Consider the following 19570-nt stretch of genomic DNA (forward strand, 5'->3'; position numbering starts at 1 on the left):
CTCGTTTAAATTTGAAAATGGTTTTGTTTGCCCTTCGGGACCAACTGGCTCCATTAATAAGGTCTTAACAGACGTCCATGAATATTTTCAACAAAAAAAATTCCATAATCCCGAATCACCAAAAATATGTGGATTATAGCACACGAAAATCAATAAAATCTATTTTATACTGCTTTGGGGCTTGTTTGAACTTTAAAATGGGCTTGTTTGCCCCTCGAGACAAACTAACTCCATTTATAAGGTCGTAACTGATGTCCATGAAAAATTTCAGCAAAAAAATTTCGGAACCCTATCACCAAAAATATATGGATTATAGCGCACGAGAATTGGTAAAATATAGTTTTTCTTGCTTTGGGCTCGTTTGAACTTGAAAAAGGGTCTTTTTGCCACTCGGGACCAACTGACGGCATTAATGAGGTCGTAACGGACGTCTATGAAAATTTTGGCAAAAAAAGTTCCGAAATCCTAAATCACCAAAAATTTGTAGACTATAGCACATGAAAATCGGTGAAATCTTGTTATTCCTGCTTTGGGTTCGTTTAAACTTTGAAATGGGCTTGTTTGCCCCTTGGGACTAACTGGCTCCATTAATAAGGTTGTAACAGGTGTCTATGAAAAATTTCGGAATCCTATAACCAATCCGTGTATAGCACACGAAAATATATAAAATATGATTTTTCCTATTTTGGGGCTCGTTTGAAATTGAAAAATGGCATGTTTTCACCTCGGGACCAACTAACGGCATTACTAAGATCGTAACGGTTGTCCATGAAAAATTTCTGCAAAAAAAGTTTCAAAATATCGAATCACCAAAATTTTGTGGACTAGCACACGAAAATTGATATAATCTGATTTTTCCTACTTTGGAGCTCGTTTGAACTTTAAAAAGGATTTGTTTGCCCTCGGGACCAACTGACGACATTAATAAAGTAGTAACGGACGTCCATGAAAACTTTTTGCAAAAAAAGTTTTAGAATCCCTAATCACTAAAAACACGTGGATTATAGCATACGAAAATTGGTAAAATCTGGTTTTTCCTACTTTGGGCTCGTTTAAACTTAAAAATGGGTCAATTTGCCCCTCAGGACCAACTGCCGACTTTAAAAAGGTTTTAACGGACGTCCTTACAAAATTTCGATAAAAAAAATTTGAATCCCGAATCACCAAAAATATATGGACTATAAAACTCGAAAAATTGATAAATTCTGGTTTTTCTTGCTTTGGGGCACGTTTGATCTTGATAAATGGCTTGTTTGTCCTTGGGGACCTAGTGACTCCATTTATAAGGTCGTAACGGACGTCCATAAAAATTTTTTGACAAAAAGAAATTTAGAATCTTATCAACAAAAATTTTTGGACTATAATATACGAAAATTGGTAAAATATGGGTTTTCCTGCTTCTGGGCTCATTTGAACTTCAAAAAGAGCATGTTTGCCTCTCGGGACCAATTGATACATATATAAGGTCGTAACGGACGTCCATAAAAATTTCGGCAAAAATATTCCGAAATATCGAATCACCAAAAATTCATAAACTATTACCCATGAAAATCAATAAAAATTATGTTTTTTATGCTTTGGGGCTCGCTTGAATATAAAAATGGCCCGTTTGCCCCTCGGGTCCAACAGGCTCCATTAATAAGTTCGTTACGGACGTTCATGAAAAATTTCGGCAAAAAGAGTTACGAAATTCTATCACCAAAAATTTATACACTATAGCATACAAAAGTCGGTAAAAATATGATTTTTCCTACTTTGGGCTCTTTTGAACTTGAAAAAGCGTTTGTTTACCCCTTGGGGCGTAGTGATGACATTAATAAGGCCATAAAAGACGCCTATGAAAGAATTCGGCAAAAAATGTTTTGGAATACTAAATCACCAAAAATATGTGACTATAGCGCACAAAAATCGACAAAATCTAATTTTTACTACTTTTGGCTCGTTTGAACTTGAAAATGGGCTCTTTTGCCCCTGGGACCAACTGACTCCATTAATAAGGTCGTAACGGACGTTCATGAAATTTTTTAGCAAAACCTAATTTGGACCCTATCACTAAATATTGGAGGTCTATAGCACACGAAAATCAAGGTTTTCCTGATTTGAGGCTCGTTTGAACTTGAAAAAAAGCATGTTTGCCCGTCGGGATCAACTGACATTAATAAGGTCGTAGCGGACGTCAATGAAACATTTCAGATTTTTTTTATTGAAATCCCGAATCACCAAAAATTCGTGAACTATAGCGCAGGAAAATCCATAGAATCTGGGTTTTTCTTCTTTGGGGATCGTTTGAACTTTAAAAAGGGCTTGTTTTTCCCTCGGGACCAATTGAAAGCAATAATAAGAGCGTAATACGAAAATTAGTGAAATTTAGTTTTTCTTTCTTTGGGGTTCGTTTGAACTTGAAAATGGACCAGTTTGACCCTCGGGACCAACTAACTCAATTAATAAGATCGTAACGGACGTCCATGAAAAATTTCGGCAAATAAAATTTCTTAATCTTATCACAAAATATTTGTGGACAATGGCCCACGAAAATCGGTAAAAAAAAATTTTTCCTGCTTTGGGGCTCGTTTGAACTTGAAAAAGGGCATGTTTACCCCTCGGAATAAACTGACGGTATTAATAAGGTCGTTATGAACGTCCATGAAAAATTTTATGCAAAAATAGTTCTGAATCCCGAATCCCAAAAAATCTGTGAACTATAGCAGACGAAATTCGGTAAAATCTGGTTTATCCTGCTTTGAAGCTCATTTGAACTTGAAAATGGATCCGTTTTTCCTTCGGGACCAACTGGCTCCATTAAATAGGTCATAATGGAAGTCCAAGAAACATTTTGGCAAAAAATATTCTGGAATCCTATCAGCAAAAATCAGTGGACTATAGGACATGAAAATCAGTAAAATCAAATTTTTCTTGCTTTGAGGCTCGTTTGAACTTAAAAAGGGGCATGTTTGCCCTTCGATACCAACTAAAACATTAATAAGGTGTTAACCGACGTTTATAAAAAATTTTGGCAGAAAGAGTTTCGGGATCCCGAATCACCAAAAATTCATGGACTATATCACACGAAAATCAGTAAAATATTTTTTTCCATCTTTGGTGCTCGTTTGAACTTCAAAATGGGCCCGTTTACCCCTCAGAACCAACTTGCTCCATTTATAAGGTCATAACGGAAATTAATGAAAAATTTTGGTAAATTTTATTTGGAATCCTATCACTAAAAATATGTGGACTATAACACACAAAATAGATAATATTTGGTTTTTCCTGCTGTGGGGTTTGTTTGAACATGAAAAAGGGCATGTTTTCCACTCGGGACCAACTGACGGCATTAGTAAGGTCGTAACGGACGTCTATGTAAAAGTTCAGTGAAAAAAGTTCTAAAATCCCGAATCAACAAAAATCCATGGACTATAGCACACGAAAATTAGTAAAATTTAGTTTTTCTTGCTTTGGGGCTCGTTTAAACTTAAAAACTGGCCTTTTGGTTCCTCGGGACCAATTAACGGAATTAATAAGGTCGTAACGGACATCCATGAAAGAATTTGGCAAAAAAAGTTCCGAAATCCCAAATGACCAAAAATTCGTGGACTATAACTCACAAAAATCAGTAAAATCTAGTTGTTCCTACTTTGGGACTAGTTTGAACTTGAAAATGGGTTCGTTTGACCCTCGGGACCAACTGACTCCATTAATAAGGTCGTAATGGACGTCCATGAAAACTTTTGGCAAAAAACATTTCGAAATTCTATCACCAAAATTTTGTGGACTTAAAGCACACAAAAAATGGTAAAATCTGATTTTTGCTGCTTTGTGGCTCGATTAAACTTGAAAAAGGGTTTGATTGCCCTCAAGACAAACTAGTGACATTATCAAGGTCGAAACAAACGTCCATAAAATTTTTTGGCAAAAAACGTTCTGGAATGCCGAATCACCAAAAATATGTGGAATATAGCATACGAAAATAGGTAAAATCTGGTTTATCCTGCTTTGGTGCTCGTTTGAACTTCAAAATAGCCTCGTTTACCCTCGGGACCAATTGGCTCCATTAATAAGGTCATAACGGACGTCCATAAAAAGTTTCGGCATCATTTTTTTGGAATCCTATCACCAAAAATTTGTGGACTATAGCACACGAAAATCAATAAAATCTGGTTTTTCCTACTTTGGGCTTGTTTGAACTTGAAAAATGGTCTGTTTGCCTCTCAGGACAAACTGACGGCAATAATAAGGTCGTAACGGATGTCCATGAAAAAATCGATAAAAAATTTCTAGAATCCTAAATCTCCAAAAATTCGTGGAATATGTATGCACATGATAACTGCTAAAATATGGTTTTTTCTGCTTCAGGGATCGTTTGAACTTGAAAATAGGTTCGTTTGTTGCTCAGGACCAACTGGGTCCATTAATAAGATCATAAATTACGTCCATAAAAAAATTCGGCAAAAATAATTCTGCAATTCTATCACCAAAAATATGTGGACTATAGCACATCAATATCGGTAAAATTTTGTTTTTCCTCCTTTGGGGCTTGTTTGAACTTGAAAAATGGCATGTTTGTCTCTCTGGACCAACTGACGACATTAAAAAGGTCGTAACAGACATCCATGAAAAATTTTGGTAAAATAAGTTCCAGAATCCCGAATCACCAAAAATATGTGGACTATAGCACACAAAATTGTTAAAATATGGTTTTTTCTACTTTGGGGATCGTTTCAACTTGAAAATGGGCTTGCTTTCCCCTCATGACCAACTGGCTCCATTAATAAGGTCGTAACGTACGTCCATGAAAAATTTTGACAAAATTTTTTTTGAAATCCTATCACCAAAAATCAGTGGACTATAGCACATGAAAATCGGTAAAATCTGGTTTTTCCTATTTTGGAGCTCGTTTGAACTTGAAAAAAGGGTTTTTTTATCCCTCAGGACAAACTGACGACAATAATAAGGTCAAAACGGACATCCATTAATAATTTGGCAAAAAATATTCTGGAATCTTAAATCACTAAACATCTGAGGACTATTACACACGAATATCGATAAAATTTGGATTTTCTTCTTTGGAGCTCGTTTGAACTTGAAAATGGGCTTGTTTGACCTTCGGGACCAATTGGCTCCATTTATGAGGTCGTAACGTGCGTCTATTAAAAAAATTTGGCAAAAAAATTTACAGAATACTCTCACCAAAAATCAGTGGACTATAACATATGAAAATTGTTAAAATCTGGGTTTTCCTACATTATAGCTCATTTGAACTTGAAAAAGGGCCTTGTTTGCCCCTTGGAACTTACTAACAGCATTAATAAGGTCGTAACGGACGTTCATGAAATATTTTGGTAAAAAAAGTTTCCTAATAACCAAAAATTTGTTGACTAGCACAAGAAAATCGATAAAATCTAGTTTTTCCTACTTTGGGGCTCATTTGAACTTGAAAATGGACATGTTTTCCTCTTAGGACCAATTGACTCCATTAATAAGGTCGTAATTGACGTTTATAAAAAAATTTAGGAAAAAATTATGTGTTAATATCACCAAAAGTACATGTAATATAGCACACAAAAATTGGTAAAATCTGGTTTTTCCTGCTTTAAGGCTCGTTTGAACTTGAAAAAGGGATTATTTGCCCCTCGAGACCAACTGACAATTTTAATAAGGTCGTAACAGACGTCCATGAAAAATTTTGGCTAAAAAAATGCAAGAATCCCGAATCGCCAAAAATTTGTGAACTATCACGAAAATTGGTAAAATCTAGTGTTTCCTACTTTGATCTCGTTTGAACTTGAAAATGAGCTTGTTTGCTCTTCGGGATCAATTGGCTCCTTTAATAAGATCGTAACGGACGTCCATGAAAAAATTTTGACAAAAAAAATTGAAAACCTGTCACCAATAATTTGTGGACCATAGCATACGAAATTCGATAACATCTAGTTTTTCCTGCTTTGGGGCTCCTTTGAACTTGAAAATGGGCCCCTTTTCCACTCGGGACCAACTGGCTCCATTACTAAAATCGTAACGAACGTCCATGAAAAACTTTGACAAAAAAAATTTCGATATCTTAACACCAAAAATCCATGGACTATAGGATACGAGAATCGAAAAAATCTGATTTTTCTTGCTATGGGTCTAGTTTGAACTTGAAAAAAGCCATGTTTTCCCCTCGGGGCCAAATGACGATATTAATAAGGTCGTAATGGACATCCATCAAAAATATCAGCAAAAAAAGTTCCGGAATCCTGAATCACCAAAAATTTGTGGACTATAATACACGAAAATTGGTAATATTTGGTTTATCCTGCTTTAGGGCTCATTTAAAATTGAAAAAGGGGTTGTTTGCCCGTAGGGTCCAATTGACACCATTAATACAATCGTAATAGACGTTAATGAAAAAGTTTTGCAAAAAAAATTAAGAAATTCCGAATCACTAAAAATCCGTGGACTAGCACACTAAAATCGGTAAAAATCAATTTTTCCTACTTTGGATATAGTTTGAACTTGGAAAAGGGCATATTTTCCCTGCGGGACCAAATGATGGCATTAAGAAAGTCGTAATAGACATCCATCAAATATATCGGCAAAAAAAGTTCTGAAATCCCGAATCACCAAAAATCTGTGGACTATAACACACAAAAAATTGGTAAAATCTAATTTTTTCTACTTTGGGATTGTTTGAACTTTAAAATGGTCCTGGTTTGCCCTTTGGGACCAACTAGCTCCATAAATAAGGTCGTAACGGACGTCCATAAAAATTTCGATCAAGAAAATTTTGGAATTCTATCACCAAAAATCTGTGAACTATAAGACGCAAAAATTGGTAACATCTAGTTTTTTCTGCTCTAGGCTCGTTTGAACTTGAAAAAGGACATGTTTGCCCCTCGGGACCAAAAATCTGTCGACTATAGCTCACAAAAATCGGTAAAATCTGGTTTTTCCTGCTTTTAGGTTCGTTTGAATTTGAAAATGGGTTGTTTTGCCCCTTGGGACTAACAACTCCATCAATAAGGTCGTAACGGACGTTCATGAAAAAGTTTGGAATCCTGTCACCAAAAATATGAGGACTATAACACACGAAAACTGGTAAAATCTGGTTTTTACTGCTTTGGGGCTCGTCTGAACTTGAAAAAAGATATGTTTGCCCCTCGGGACCAACCAACGACATTAACAAGGTCGTAACGGACGTCCATAAAAAATGTCGGTAAGAAAAGTTGCAGAATCTCGAATCACCAAAAATCTATGGACTATAGTACACAAAAATTGGTAAAATCTAGTTTTCCTGCTGTGGTGCTCGCTTGAACTTGAGAATGGGCATGTTTGCCCCTCTGGACCAATTGGCTTCATTTACGAAATCGTAAAGGATGTCTATGAAAATTTTTGGCAAAACAAATTCTGGAATCCTACGACCAAAAATCTGTAGACTATAGCACACGAAAATCGATAAAATCTGACTTTTCTATCTTTGGGGATCGTTTGAACTTGAAAAAGGGCCTATTTGCTTTTCGGGACCAACTAACGGCATTAATAAGGTCGTAACGGACATCCATGAAAAATTTTGGCAAAAAAAGTTTCAAAATCCTGAATCACTAAAAATCCGTGAATTATAGCACACGAAAATCATTAAAATGTTGTTTTTCCTGCGTTAGGACTCGTTTGGACTTGAAAATGGGTATGTTTGTCTCTTGGAACCAATTGGCTTTATCAATAAGGTTGTAACAGTCATCCATTAAATATTGCGCCAAAAAAGTTCAGAATCCTATCACCAAAACTTCGTGGATTATAGCGCATGAAAATTGGTAAAATCTAATTTTTCCTACTTTGTGGCTCGTTTGAACTTGAAAATGGACTCGTTTACCTCTCAGGACCAACTGCTCCATTATTAAGGTCGTAACGGACGTTCATGAAAAACTTTAGCAACAAAAATTATGGACTCCTAGCACCAAAAAATTGTGTACTATAGCACACGAAAATCAGTAAAATTTGGTTTTTCTTGCATTGGGGCTCATTTGAACTTGAAAACGAGCATGTTTGCCCCTTGGGACCAACTGACTACATTAACAAGGGCATAACGGGAGTCCATGAAAGATTTTGGCAAAAAAAAGCTTCGAAATCCTAAATCACCAAAAATCTGTGGACTATAGAATACAAAAATTGGTAAAATCTAGATTTTTTGGCTTTGGGCTTGTTTGATATTGAAAATGGGCATGTTTACCCGTTGAAACTAACTGTCTCCATTAATAAGGTCATAACGAACGTCGATGAAATTTTTTGGCAAAACAAATTCTGAAATCCTATCATAAAAAATGAGTGGACTATAGCACAAGAAAATCGGTGAAATCTGGTTATTCCTTCTTTGGGGCTTGTTTGAACTTGAAAAAGGGAATGTTTGACCCTCGGGACTGACTGACGACATTGACAATATCGTAACGTACGTCTATGAAAAATTTTGGAAAAAAAAAGTTTCGAAATCTTGAATCTCCAAAAATTCGTGGACTATAGCACACAAAAATTGGAAAAACCTGGTTTTTTCTGCTTTGGGGATCGTTTGAACTTGAAAATTGGACCATTTTTCCCTCGGGATCAACTGGCTCCATTAATAAGGTTGTAACGGATGTCCATGAAAATATGTCGGCAAAAAAAAATCTGGAATCCTATCACCAAAAATATGTGCACTATAGCAAATGAAAATTGGTAATGTCTAGTTTTTTCTACTTTGGGGCTCGTTTAAACTTGAAAAAGGGCTTGTTTTCCTCTAGGGACCAACTGACGACATTAACAAGGTCGTAACGGACGTCCATGAAAAGTTTTGGCAAAAAAAATTCTGAAATACTGAATCACCAAAAATTCATTCACTATAGCACACGAAAATCGTTAAAATCTGGCTTTTTCTGCTTTGAGGCTCGTTTGAACTTGAAAATAGGCATGTTTGCCCCTCGGAACCAACTAACGACATTAATAAGGTCGTAATGGACGTCCATGAGAAATTTTAGCAAAAAAAGTTCAGAAATCTCGGATCACCAAAAATCTGTAGATTATAGCACATAAAAATCGGTAAAATTTGACTTTTACTGATTTTGGGCTCATTTGAACTTGAAAATAGCCTGTTTGCACCTTCGCACCAACTGACTTCATTAATAAGGTCGGAACGAACATATATGAAAAGTTTTAGCAGTAAATGTAGACACGTATTTTTGACCGAGCTTAAAATTTTATACCATTTTTAGAGCTGAAATATTTTTATAAATATAAATTAAATATTTTGACTTTTATCTTATTTTATTAAGCTTCTTTTTAAAAGATTTGCAAACAACAAAATAGAATCACTTTTTAAGGTAAGTTTTATTGTCAATTGTTTAAAAAGAAATGAAAGATTACAAAAAATCTATATTTGAAATTAAGTTTTTATAAATAAGCTAGTATTATTTAATTGATCTTATCTTATAGCTAGTTGACTTTTTCTTAGATTTTTATTAATTTTAAATAATTAGTTGATATGCTATTATTTTAAGAGTAAAATAAAACTAAAACTAAAGTAAATAAAAAATAACCTAATTAATCTAACAAACCTACCCCACTCCTATACCTACCCAAAAACATACTACACGTAAGGAAAGGAAGAGCAAAAACAGTTTGCTGCTTTTTTAAATAAATAAATAAATAAACAACAACAATACCATACACCCCCACACTCCCACTTTCCCACAATTCTCTACACTCCCACTTCACATGACTAAAGGAAGAAAAAGTCAATAACAAAAGGAGACCCACACACACACGTACCAAGAAAAATCTGCAAAAAAGCAAAAAAACCTATCCTATATATATAGAACACAAACGTACAAAAAAGGGATATACATCACCATCATCAGTTATATGAAATAGAGTGCACACAAAAAAAAAAAAGCAATACACTTTAAGTCAGATAGATTTTTGTTCGTGGATTCAAGTTCGTGGCTCCTTAAAGTTAATTATAATTAACTTTGGAAATCAGTAGATTGTAGCGGTTTCTTTTGTTGGAATTAAGTTTTACGAAAAGGTAATTCTAATTCCTTATATAGTTCAATGAAATAATTGTTCTAAATTCGATTATGATGTTATGTAGTCCTTAAAATTACATGTATTGTTATATGTCACTATATTATGAAGCATATCATATTGTTGATTGCATGAATTGCTACTGTTTAAATTTGCTCATCGAGTTATTTTTTACACCTGACGTTAATTTAATCAACTAATTTGATCCAAAGATGGTTGTCGTTTATTCCTAGTTTTGTTTCAACATGTTTATGTACATTTATTTGATGGTACAAATTGACAACTTCGTTTATGACTTTAATTTATTTACATGTAAATTGGTTAGAGATTCTGTATTAGTTATCATTTAGAGTTTCGGGAGTTTAATAAATAAATAATATTGCCATACTTATGGAGACAATTAATTATTAAAATAATTTTTATCGTACCCGAAATATTAAAAATGGAGGAGATGAACATTAGTTCATTTGAGTGAGTCATTAATTCATCAACGTGAGATAGTTCTTTTATTAGTAATTTCACACTATCATCATTTGGTGAAGAAAAATTATTATATCACTACGTATATTATTTTCTCTCAATTAGTTTAAAGGAAAAAATTAATTAAAAAATAATATATAGAATTAAAAAGAAAACGTGAGCAGAGAAAAGTATAATAATAAAACAAAAATAGTGCAGAATAGAAAGATGAAGATAATAAAAAAAACGGAATAGATCATTAAAAAGAAAGTAAGAATAAAATAAATAAACATCTAAAACAAAAACAGAAGAAACAAAAGATGAAAAGTGATAAAAAGCAAAAAAAAAAAAAATAATAATAAAGAAAAGGTAAAACTAAAAAAGGGGAAATCAAAACTTAGTCAAAAAATTATTTAAATCAAAAAAGAAGAGAAACATTTTTGTTAGATAAGAACAAAAAAAAAATAATAACGGTAAGAAGAAGAAGAAACTGAATGTTTTAATAAATAAATAAATAAATAAAATAAAAACTATAAAAAATAACGTGCAAGAAAAAATAGAATAAAAATAAAAGAAATTTCTAAGAAATTGGTCTTAACCTCTTTAATATTTTCTTTTCCTAAAATTAATCCTAAATCCCATAGAAGTTTACCTCCTATTATAATTCAAATATCTATTCTCACTAAAATGACAATACTAAAATTTCTCGGATTTTCAAAGAAAAATTTAAATAAGACAGATACAATAAATCAAAGAAGGTGGGACATAAGTAAATGTATAGCTGATAAGTATACTATATCCAAAAACTAAGTCAAGCCAAGATATAAGTCAATGAAGCAACTGTGCTAGAAACACGGGACTCGAGGGGTGCCTTACACCTTCCCCTCGGTCAATAGAATTTCTTATCCAGATTTCTAGTTCGCAGACCATTAAAAATTAGAGTCAGCTTCCTTTTGATTAGGGGTAAAAATTAGGTGACTTGGAACACCAAAACTCGATTCCAAGTGACGACTCTGAAATAAAAATAATCCCTTTTCAAAATGTCACTTTAATTGGAGAAACTCTATGTTCAAACATTTCGTTTGGAAAAAATAGGGGTGTGACAGTAAAATAATTTGGAATCCTATCACAAAAAATTTATGGAATATAGCACACGAATATCAGTAAAATCTGGTTTTTCTTGCTTTGACGATATTAATAAGGTCGTAACGAACCTTCATGAAAATTTTTGACAAAAAGAGTTCTGAAATCCTTAATCACCAAAAATTTATGGTTTATAGCACACGAAAATCGGTAAAATCTTGTTTTTCCTATTTTGGAGCTCGTTTGAACTTGAAATTGGGCTAGTTTGCCCCTCGGGACCAATTGGCTCCATTAATAAATCCGTAACGGACGTTCAAGAAAAAATTTGGCAAAAAAAATTCTGGAATCCTATCACAAAAAATCTGTGGACTATAGAACAAAAAAATCGGTAAAATATGATTTTTCCTGCTTTAGGGCTCGTTTGAACTAGAATAAGGGCCTATTTGCTTCTTGGGACCAATTGACTGTATTAATAAGTTAATAACGGACGTCCATGAAAAATGTCAACAAATTATTTTTAGGAATCTCGAATCATAAAAGATATGTGGACTATAGTATGCGAAAATTGGTAAAATCTTGTTTTTCCTTCTTTGGGACTCGTTTGAATTTGAAAAAGGGATTGTTTGCCCCTCGCGATCAATTGACGACGTTAATATAGTCGTCATGGGCGTTAATGAAAAATTTTGACAAAAAAAGTTTCGAAATCCTGAATCACCAAAAATTTGTGGCTATAGCACATGAAAAGCAATAAAATCTTGTTTTTCCTGCTTTGGGGCTTGTTTGAACTTTAAAATGGGTCTGTTTTCCCCTCGAAACCAATTGACTCCATTACTAAGGCCATAACAGAGGTCCATGTTAAATTTCGGCAAAACAAATTTCGAAATATTATCATAAAAAATATGTGGACTTTAGCACTCGAAAATTGGAAAAATCTAGTTTTTCTTGCTTTGGGGTTCGTTTGAACTTGAAAAAGAGCATGTTTGCCCCTCAGGACCAACTGACGACATTAATAAGGTCGTAACGGATGTCCATGAAAAATTTTGTCAAAAAAAAGTTTCGAAATCCTGAATCTCCAAAAATCTGTAGACTATAGCACACGAAAATCGATAAAACTTGGTTTTTTCTACTTTGTGGCTCCTTTGAGCTTGAAAATTGGCCCCCTTTTTCCTCGGGACCAACTGGCTCCATTAAAGAGGTCGTAACGAACGTCCATGAAAAATTTTGGCAAAAAAAAAATTCTGAAATTCTATCACCAAAAATTAGTGGACTATAGCACACAAAAATTGGTAAATTTTTTGTTATTACGGCTTTAAGACTCATTTAAACTTGAAAAAGGTTTTGTTTGCCCCTTGGAACCAACTGTCGGCATTAAATAAGGTCGTTACGGACGTCTATGAAAAATTTTGGCAAAAAAAATTTTGAAATCCTAAATCACCAAAAATATGTGGACTATAGCACACAAAAAATGGTAAAGTCTGGTTTTTCCTGCGTTGGGGCTTGTTTGAATTTGAAAATGTAAGGTTGTAACGGATGTCAATGAAAAATTTCGGCAAAAAAAATTCTGAAATTCTATCACCAGAACTGTGTGGACTATTGTACACGAAAATGGTAAAATCTGGTTTTTCCTTCTTTGGGGCTCTTTTAAACTTCAAAATGGGCTTGTTTGCCCCTCGGGATCAACTGACGGTATAAATAAGATCGTAACGGACGTCTATGAAATTTTTTGGTAAAAATAGTTTCAAAAACCCGAATCACAAAAAATCTGTGGATATAGCACTCCCAAATCAGTAAAATTTGGTGTTTCTTGTTTTAGGGCTAGTTTGAACTTGAAATAGGCCCGTTTATCCCTTAGGACCAACTGATTTCATTAATAAAGTCATAACGAATGTCCATGAAAAATTTCGACAAAAAAAATTCTGAAATCCTATCACCAATAATCCAAGGACAATAGCATACGAAAATTGGTAAAATTTGGTTTTTCCTGCTTTGGGCTCGTTTGAACTTGAAAAAGGACATGTTTTCCTCTCGGGACCAACTAGCGACATTAATAAGGTCGTAACGGACGTCCATGAAAAATTTTGGCAAAAAAAGTTTCGAAATCCCGAATCACTAAAAATTTATGGATTATAGCACATGAAAATTGATAAAATCTGGTTATTCCTGCTTTGAGGCTCGTTTGTACTTGAAAATGGGCCCTCTCGAGATCAGCTAGCTCCATTAATAAGGTCGTAATGGATATCCACTAAAAGTTTCGGCAAAAGAATTATGAATTCCTATCAACAAAAAATTGTGGACTATAACACACGAAAATCAAAAAAATCTATTTATTCCCTCTTTGGGACTCATTTGAACTTGACAAATGGCGTTTTTGCCCCTCGGGACTACCTGATGGCAATAATAAGGTCGCAACAGACGTTCATGAAAAATTTCGACACAAAAAGTTCCGAAATCCTGAATCACCAAAAATATGTGGATTATATAGCACACGAAAATTGGTAAAATCTGATTTTTCCTGCTTTGGGATCGTTTGAACTCAAAAATAGGTCAGTTTGCCCCTCGGGACCCACTGGCTCCTTTAATAAGGTCGTAACGGCCGTTTATTAAAAATTTCGGCAAAAAATATTTCAAAGTCCTATCACGAAAAATTTGTGGACTATAGCACACAAAAATCGATAAAATTTTATTTTTCTTGCTTTGGAGCTCGTTTGAACTTGAAAAAGGGCATGTTTGTCCTCGGGACCAACTGACGGTATTAATAAGGTCGTAACGTACGTCAATGAACAATTTTGACAGAAAAAGTTTCGAAATCCCGAATCACCAAAAAATTGAAAATCAATAAAATTTGGATTTTCTTCCTTTGGGGATCGTTTGAATTGAAAATGGCCCGTTTGTCCCTCGGGACCGATTGGCTCCACTAATAAGATTGTAACGGATGTCCACGAAAAATTTCAGGAAAAAAAATTCTAAAATTCTATCACCAAAAATCTGTGGATTATAGCACACGAAAATCGGTAAAATTTAGTTTTTGCCTGCTTTGGGGCTCGTTTGAACTTGAAAAAGGGAATGTTTGCCCCTCGGGACCAACTGACGGCATTAATAAGGTCGTAACGAACGTCCATGAAAAATTTCAGCAAAAATAATTTCGGAATCCCGATTCACCAAAAATTTGTGGACTATAGCACACGAAAATCGATAAAATCTGGTTTTTCTTGCTTTGGGGCTCGTTTGAATTTGAAAAATGGGCATGTTTACCTCTCGAGACCAATTGGCTCAATTAATAAGGTTATAACGAACGTCTATGAAAAATTTTGACAAAACAATTTTGGAATCTTATCACCAAAAATCTATGGATTATAGCACACGAAAATCGATAAAATTTGGTTTTTATTGCTTTGAAGCTCGTTTGAACTTGAAAAAGGGTATGATTGTCCCTCGGGACCAGCTGACGACATTAATAAGGACTTAACAAATGTCCATGAAAAATTTCGACATAACAAGTTCCGGAATCCCAAATCACCAAAAGTCGATGAACTACATAGCACACGAAAATCAGTAAAATCTAGTATTTCCTGCTTTGGGGCTCGTTTGAACTTGAAAATGGGTCTGTTTGCCCCTCGGGACCAACTGACCTCATTAATAAGGTCGTAACGGACATTTATGAAAAAATTCGGCAAAAAAATTTTGGAATCCTATCACCAAAAATCTGTAGACTATAGCACATGAAAATCGGTAAAATCTGGTTATTCCTGCTTTGGGGCTCGTTTGAACTTGAAAAAGGGCCGGTTTTTCCCTCGGGTCCAACTGATGACATTAATAAGGTCGTAACAGGCGTCGATGAAAAAATTTGGCAAGAAATGTTGCGGAATCCCGAATCACAAAAAATTTGTGGACTATAGCACACGAAAATCGATAAAATTTGGTTTTTCCTATTGTGGGGCTCGTTGAAATCTTGTTTTTCCTGCTGCGGAATCCCCAGAGCAGGTAAACCCAGATTTTACTGATTTTCGTGTGCTATAGTCCATGAATTTTTGGTGATCTGAGATTCCGGCCATTTTTTTGCTGAAATTTTTCATGGACGTCTGTTAAGACCTTAGTAATAGAGCAATTGGTCCAGACGGGCAGACTGACCCATTTTCAAGTTCAAACGAGCCTAGAGCAAGTAAACGCAGATTTTACCTATTTTCGTGTGCTATAGTCCATGGAGTTTTGGTGATCCGGTATTTCGACCATTTTTTTGCCAAAATTTTTCATGGATGTCCGTTAAGATCTTAGTAATGGAGCCAGTTGGTCCTGACGGGCAAACATACCTATTTTCAAGTTCAAACAAGCCCTAAAACAGGTAAACCCAAATTTTACCAATTTTTTTGTGTTATAGTCCATGGATTTTTGGTGATTCAGGATTTCGGCCATATTTTTGCCAAAAAATTTCATGTAAGACCTTAGTAATGGAGCCAGTTGGTCTTTGATACGCTCAAATTACACCTCCCTAAAGAAGTATAAGCGATTGTTATCAAGTAAAGAACCCAACTTGTAGGTTGGGGTCAATCCCACGAGGAATATGGTTCAGACTTAAACTTAACTAACAATTATATCAGTTTAGTCAAATTATTTCTGAGGAAAGTAAATAGAGGGAATTTTGTAAGTAAGTAACATATTTGAATGCTTAAGTAACAAGTAAACAAAATTCAACCTTTGAGTTATCAATATGAGAAATGTACTGCTATTTTATAATTTAACCAAGCACTTGAATATAACTGTCATTTGCAACAGAAAAAAAATTGACTTGTATTCGACACACATTGCATATGAGTATGAAGTGGGTGAAAAGTATATATATATATATATATATATATAATTCCTAAATTGTGACATGATACCATATCCTTATTAATTATTGGGCTTGGGGTATCAATTTTGTAATATTAGATAGGATGGAAAATATAATTAGGGCTGGTTTGGCATGAGGTATATATAAGAAATTATTAATTTTATGATAAGTTTATCTTAATTTTTTATTGGGATAAAAGTATAAAATAATTTATTTGAAATTATAATAGTATTTCTATCTCATATTAAAAATGAAATATAAAAAACTCGGAATAAGTTTTCCCAACCAAACCTGGACATATAAAGAATTTTTGGCATTGTGAGAGATTTGAGATTTCGTAAGTAGGGATGGGCATAAATATCAGAAAATCAAAAATTGGACCGAACCAAGGCATTTTCATCCTTATTTTTCTTGGGAAGCAGTTGGAGGCCACAATGTTCTTGATGAAGACAAATATAGTCTTTTAAGCATAATAAGTGTTCAATGGTGAGATACATCATCACTTAACATGGCTTTAAATTTTTAAATATCTTATACTTGATATCCTCATTTTATCTTTTATTTGTACCAAAAAAACATTTTAAAAATACCTAATTGATCAAACCAAACTAGTTCGACTCGATATTCAATTCACACTTTTTTAAAAACAAAAAACTAAATCAAAATTTGATATAACCGAACTGAAGAACCGAACATCTATCCCTAAGTAACTCAGTGGAGCCCTTAGTACTACACTAGGTGATGACTAATAATATTTGATAGTACTATTTGTAGTAGTACAATGAGTGTGTGTAACCAAACAAGAAAAAAAATTGGCCTTACCTTAGTAGTACGTCAACGTCACCAAGAAGAAATTACAATGCCTTGAAATTTTTACTTGATTTTTTTGGAAAATAACCTTTTGAATGTATTTTTTCTTCACGTGCTTAATTAGGTTAGTTATTTAATCTAAGAATTATTATTCTTAATCCACCAATCAAACTCCGTTAATAACATAAAAATTCATTTTTAAAATGATTTATTAATTTTCTAAAAACTTGTCTATTCCAAAGGGTAATAGTACACTAGTAGTACAATTATAAAAAAAAAAATTGTACGTTCTATTTTAAAAGTGTGTGTCTCTAACATTTTTGTGTTCTATAAAAGGAATCAAAATTGCATTTACACAAATCAAAGTTGAAGCACAAGAAGAAGAAGATGGTAGTTTGTTGGTGATTGTGGTTCCAAAATTGTTGTTGATTATCTCTTTCTATTAGCCTGATATTTCATCTATTTTAATTTGTTTGTTATACTTTTTTTTATAGTCTGTTTCGTCATTTATCAATTTAAATTTTGAATTCGCCTCTACGTTACATAGATATATTAGACACAACATTCCAATCTTGGAACCACAGTTACCACCATACTATCAAATTTCTCAGCCAGGATTCATTAATCAATTGGGAGGTTTGAACACATTTCTCTCTCTATCATACTTTATAACAATTCTTCTCTTTTGTCTAGTCAAGGCTAGTATGGTCAGTTTCTATAATATTCATCCTCTATAATAACATTTTAATTTAATAATCTAAAATTTTGTATTATGTTAAATTATATATTCTTTATAATTAACAATATCTCACTGTAACAGTAAAATTATATCTAGACAAATTGTGTCATTATAGTGAAGTTTGATTATATTATATTATGTGTAATGGTAATAGTTTTTTTTTATTATTCATTGTTCGATATTTGCATTAAAATTATTCAAATAGTGTGTTTAACAGGTTTGGCTATAAAAGGAGCGGTCATTTTTTTCCTTTAAATAAAATAGAGTTATCCTATTATTTGCCTTCCTCAGATGAGACCCTCATTACTAGGGATGAATCAAATTGACATATTGCACGTTGTTGGACCTTCTTTAGCACCAATTGGCAGGCCCATTCCGAAGAAAACATGCCCAACATAATTTTTATTCAAATCACGTATTGTAGGACTCATTCTGAAGACAACGCTTTGAATAGATTTTTTTCTATACCAAGACTCAATTTTGATGTTCCCTACTTTATGTACTGTGAGTCACTGGACATTTGGAAGTCTGACCAAGTTCCTTCAAAGGTTGACCAAATCTAAACTCAACTTTTTTTTTCATACATATTATATGTTTATCGGCTATTTTTAATTTAAACGATTGAATCGACAATTATCATAAATAAATTAAATTAAGTAACAAAACTAAGAGATAGATTTCACTAACAATACTCAACTATGTATAAATTTCTTACATTAACGATATATATAACTCAAACTCGCTAAACATGTACTTAATCTCCATAGTTAGGGCAAAATAGGTTGTCCAAAGAAGGCAACTCTAATTTCATTAAGTTATCAAGATTAGTACTAGGATTATTAGACTTAAACTTTGACATTTTCACATGATCAGACTCCACTGATCCTGCATCCTTGCCTGTTAGTTTCTGAACTATTGATTTGAAATTCCTTGCATCTGTCTCGATATACTCCGTGTTGATTATCACCACCTTCACCTTATCCTTGTCATTTCTGTCTGTTGACATGTTCTCTGTACTTCTGAATTAGTCGAGACAGTAAATTTTGAATATCACTCTAGATACAAACTCAAGCTAAGATTCTGCTTATAAACGTAATGATATAATTAAACTTTATCTGACTGTGAAATCGAATAAATACTAAAGTCAATCACACATCTACGATTATCTCAAAATATAGAAATATCGAAAACGAAGAATTCAATCTAGGATTCTTGGAAATATGGTTATGAGGAAAGAAAAGGAGTGGTTGGTGTTAGTTGTAATTGAGGATAAGTGATTTATATGTACATATATTTATAGTAGGAGCACTAGTACTTTGAAATTAAAAAGATTTGAGATAGGTGAATATGTTAAAAGGAAGAGTTGACTGTCTAAATAAATTGAAGCAGTCAACAAGGACCAAAGATAAAGTCAAAGAATGCAATTGAGAAATAAAGTTGCGATCCACCGAATTCGGAATTTAAAATTTATAAATTAATATCAAATTAATATTATAATAACAATTAAATTCGTAATCAAACTTATTGATACTTGATACATTTTTATAAATATACATAAATAGATAAAAATGATTTGGACAAAAATTACTGAGTTGACGTGAACCCGTAGAACTTACGCACATAGC

At 33.4% G+C, this 19570-nt stretch overlaps 1 long non-coding RNA gene across 2 annotated transcripts; it reads left to right on the forward strand.

Annotated features, from left to right (window-relative positions):
- Positions 1–17536: 17536 nt before the first annotated feature.
- On the forward strand, positions 17537–19160 carry LOC125867630 (uncharacterized). Of its 2 annotated transcripts, none has more exons than XR_007446659.1 (2): positions 17537–17842; positions 18151–19160. It is a non-coding gene; the product is annotated as an uncharacterized LOC125867630 (long non-coding RNA). The 2 variants fall into 2 exon arrangements; XR_007446658.1 differs by having other exon boundaries at positions 18163–19160.
- Positions 19161–19570: the final 410 nt, after the last annotated feature.

The sequence above is a fragment of the Solanum stenotomum genome, chromosome 6 (assembly GCF_019186545.1).
Source record: "Solanum stenotomum isolate F172 chromosome 6, ASM1918654v1, whole genome shotgun sequence".
Classification (NCBI taxonomy): Eukaryota; Viridiplantae; Streptophyta; class Magnoliopsida; order Solanales; family Solanaceae; genus Solanum; species Solanum stenotomum.